The sequence below is a fragment of the Penaeus vannamei genome, chromosome 28 (assembly GCF_042767895.1).
Source record: "Penaeus vannamei isolate JL-2024 chromosome 28, ASM4276789v1, whole genome shotgun sequence".
Lineage (NCBI taxonomy): Eukaryota > Metazoa > Arthropoda > Malacostraca > Decapoda > Penaeidae > Penaeus > Penaeus vannamei.
In genome coordinates this window covers 27,781,115-27,786,114 of record NC_091576.1, presented here as the reverse complement: position 1 = coordinate 27,786,114, position 5,000 = coordinate 27,781,115, and positions in this window count along the sequence as shown.

The following is a 5,000-nucleotide window of genomic DNA, read 5'->3' as shown; positions in this document are numbered from 1 at the left end:
ACACACACACACACATATATATATATATACATATATATATATATATATATATATATATATATATATATATATATATACATACATCTAGATGCATGTATGTGTACATATATATTTATATTTTCTTTTCCTTTTAATACACACACACACACATGCGCATAAATGCATATATACATTCATATATGTAAAGTACTCTTGATTCATCCAAATGGATTTATGATCAGAAATTTAGCCATGCACGCCAATGCATAATACGAAAAGCAGTCATTCAACCCCCCGATAATAGCCAAAAGGAACCCGGCGGCAACCTGTTCATCGAGAGTCACCGTCCCTGAAATTGATTCCGTCGAGGCCACGGGGCCAGCGACGCAGTTCTGTCCGAGCAACAACCGTCTCGTTGCGGACGTCCCGCGGGTCCTGGACTGGCGTGGCGCTGCGGACATCGGCGCGGCTATTGCGTATCGATCATGAGAAGGCTGAAAGACCCCGTTTCACTACAGAGGCGGCGGCGGCGGAGGCAACGGAGGTGGACGGACGACCATCGGGAAATGCCTGCGCGTGTTGAAGGATTCCGGAGGTGGGTGTCATTGTTTTCGTGGAAAATGTTTGAGTCTCCCCCTTCTTTACATTTTTTTTAGTGTGTTTTTCCCGGCGTTTAGAAAATGGGAAGAACCTCGTCCTTCTCCTTTCCTCCCCCATGTAGCGAGCCTTAAATACTTTTTCGTGTGAATGCAAACGCCGTCATTATGCCGAATATATGGGACTCGTTACCGTTTATTGGCTCATCACATACTCTTGAGCATATTAATGGAGGCATTATCGAACAAATTAAGCGCCATTTGTAGGAGCTTAAGGCGCAGCGAGAGTGATAGTTGAATTTAATTTCACGTGTGGTCTAGTGGTCGTTCAAATCCGCAGTTTTGTCTTTGATAAAATTCATGTCTCTAATATATTTACTTCATTCTTATTATCACAGTTATTATTTTTTACAATGTGTTAACAATAATATAGCCATGAAAGCATTACGATTTCTTATATTCATGCAGATCAGTATATCCTATGATAATCATTATGATGATGGAATTAATTTATTAAAGATAAAGAAACATTATTATTACACTGATGATAATAGTTTTAATAATGATGTAATAATGATAATGGTGATGATGATAATAATGATAAGGATAATATATATATGTATGTATGTACATGTATGTACGTATATATATATATATATATATATATATATATATATATATATATATATATGTATATATATATTCCTATATATGTATATATATATTATATATATATATATATATATATATATATATATATATATATATTTATAGACATATATATTGACATATAGATATGTGTATACATATACACACGTGTGTGTGTATTCTTGTTAAGAAACATACTCGATATAAAACCGCCCCCCCACCACCACCACCACCACCTCTACCCCCGCCACGGAGAAGAAGCGTCCCTCATGTGCTTCCATTTTTCACCCTCAGGCGCCGCATCTCTCAGCTCCCTCGTACCCAGCGATTTCTCCCTCATGCTCAATCATCTACCCTCAATTTCCCGTCTTGTAATCAGATTTTCCAGCGCTCGTATTTCCTGCATAGTTTTTTTTTCTCTCTCTCTCTCCTTTCTCTTCTCTTTTGTTTTGATGTATCTTTCGTTATCATCTGTTTGCTTATCTGTTTGTTTGTTTTTTCTTTCGCCCCGGTATTAAAAAAAAAAACGAAAGATTTTCCGCTGGGTTGATCTCATTTGAATATTCATGTTATGCTGTATCTGTCAACTTCAGAACTTGGCCAAACTTCTCTCTGAACTAATATCATGTACGCTTAAGTTCGCCGCTCTGTATTACGTCTCGGGGAATTCGTCTTTGTCAGCCTGGATAAAAACGATTTTTTTTCTTTTTTTTTAGGCGTTTTTTTAAAAGGAATCTGAACGTCTTTGTGATGAAGTAATTAGTGTAATTTTCAAGGATGATTGATATAAATGATAACAGAGAAATAATCGGTCACTAATCCACAGAGAAAATAATATTTAGGAATGATATACAAACATACATAAACACACACACACACACATACATACACACACACACACTTACACATACACACACACACACACACACACACACATACATACATACATACATACACAGGCACACACACAAACACACACAGTTTGCGTCCATGAAAAATAAGAATATTGAGTTTTAGTTATAAGATGGAAGGCGAAGATACTGTAGTCGTGAAAGAAAGCTTTATTTCAAACGTCGCAGCCTTCAGATTAATTCAGAACCAATATGAATAAATAAAAATTTAATTCTACATCTACGCCTGGCTGCGTAAATGTCATGTATAGCAATTATGTGTTTAAAAAATACAGTCATATAAGTGTCATTTGCTGAAGTAGAATTCCAAGAGGAACATATTGATTTTTGTGTCAGTGTCAGATTAACGGAAAACTAGGTCACTTGACACGCACAGTAAGCATGTCAGATCTATACCAATGTGTGGATATAAGTCATGGACATCTAGAGCTATATAATATCATGTCAGATGCAATAGAAAAAATAAAATAACTTCAATTTAATTGAAGAATCGCTTAAAATGCAGGAAATCAAATCTATAAGATGAAAACACATAAATATTACCGTACACACACACGCGTGCGCGCAGGCACGCACACACACATAAACACACACACACACACACACACATACACACACCCACACACACACACACATATATATGTATGGTACAAAAAAACACAATTATATGTATATATCACACACACACATATGTGTGTGTGTGTGTGTGTGTGTGTGTGTATTAAATCTGTATATATGCTAGTGTGTGTGTGCGTATGTGCGTGTGTTTGTGTGTATATATGTATACACAGACAACACATATTTGTGTGCGGTCTTCCAGCAAAGTAAACTGACCTTGATATCGCATCATACACCGAATTTGCATTAACTCTTTGACCAGCCAAATGAAAGCTCCCGGGCACAAAGTTATCAGTAAAACCTCACTATCATTACTCTAATTACAGACTAAAAGGGAAAGTATATATACTTATTATGAATTTAGTTGATAATCATTCCATAGGGCGGGCGGCACCACGGTCGGCCTGGATTTGGTCCGGGAATTCACTTTTCGTGGGGGTATAGTGATGGGACGTATTTTGATGGTGAGGGTGATGGTGTTGATGGTCATGGAGACGATGATGGGGATGATGGTTACGATGATGATGATGGGTGTTATGAATATGATGGTGGTGGTGGTTGTGGTGATGATGATGATGGAGGTTATGATTCTGATGATGGTGATGATGGTGGTAATAATGATGGAGTTTATGATTATGATGATGGTGGTGGTGATAATGATGATCACGAGGATCATGGCGGTGATGGATTGAAGATGATGATGACGGAGGCTATGATTATGATGAGGAGGAGGAGCAGGAGAGGAAGAGGATCTTTAAATGTATTATCCTTCCTGGAAGCAATTACATTCCAGTAATACGTCTCACACAAGGCAATCAAAATAAAGTTGAAAATACATCTATTTCAAGAAAACACCGCGATTCGGGAAGACATATTAGCCATAGATTCCCCTCAATCGACCCAAACGGTTGTCTAGATATCCAGTGGGTCTCAATCAGTTTTATGGACAAAGATTATCTGTTCATCATTCTTTTTATCTTTTCTGTTATATAGAGCCTTCGGGAAAATATGATTAAGTTTAAGGAGTCGATGATATTCGCTTGCGCACGAAAAGAAAAAAAAAAAAAAAAAAAAAAAAAAAAAAAAAAAAAAATATATATATATATATATATATATATATATATATATATGATATATATATATATATATATTTATATATATATATATATATATATATATATATATATATATATATATATATACATATATACATATACATATATGCGTGTGTATATGTGTGTGTGTGTATGTGTGTGTGAATGGTTAAAATGGTAAAAATAAAATCTTTATAATGGAAAACAACATGAAATTTAATATATCAAGAAATAAAACGTAATGTTGTCCTTTTTAAAGGACAGCAGAGTCAGATATGCTTCAGGAAAAGAATCTTCATCCCAATCACATCCATACACTAGGCTCTCTCTATTTATAGACAGAAGACATGGATGACAAGATTGGTACAAGCAAGGAAATTTTTCAGCTGACATGAAGGCAAGAACACAGACTAAGCTGATAAAAGCGACGACTCCCATGTGAAAAATATTTGCATTATCGGCAAATTGATTCTGAAACTTTCGGAAATAAGCGAGAACCCAATAACCCTCTTCAGTGGCGGGTCATAACTTCTGTAAATAATAGGTACAGGGATGCAGATGATATTGCAATAAGAAAAGCGAATGCTGAAGTTGATATGCTAATAGTAGTTCAATGATAGATGTATAATGAGATTTTGAATTGATGGGAAACACACATGTGTATGTATGTGTGCAATCCCGCACACACATACACATACACACACTTATATATGTGTGTGTGTGCGCGTATGTGTGTGTTTATTTATGTGTGTGTGTATGAATGAATGTGTGTAAATATAGGCATGAATGCAAAGAGTCTGACAAACATAGAGCATTGTATCCACTCGGCAAATGACAGGCAGGTTGATTCCGCCCCCCCCCCCCCGACCCCCACCACCACCACCACCACCAGGGTGCCACTGCATCGGCGGTGACTAACGTGTACAGCTGTTAATTTAGGGTCACGAGCTCCATCTACTCTTGCTCCGCTGCATCTATCTCCATTCCCTCTTCACCTGCAGAAGCAGGTTCCGATTTGCAAGTGTTGGCTGCACTGTGACTTTATTTTATGCGGTACTGTTTTATTGTTTATTTCGGGGAAATTGAGATGAAATGCATGTCCTTTTTTTGGGTGTTACATGTGTGTATGTATAAGTATTCTTCGTAAGTCTGAA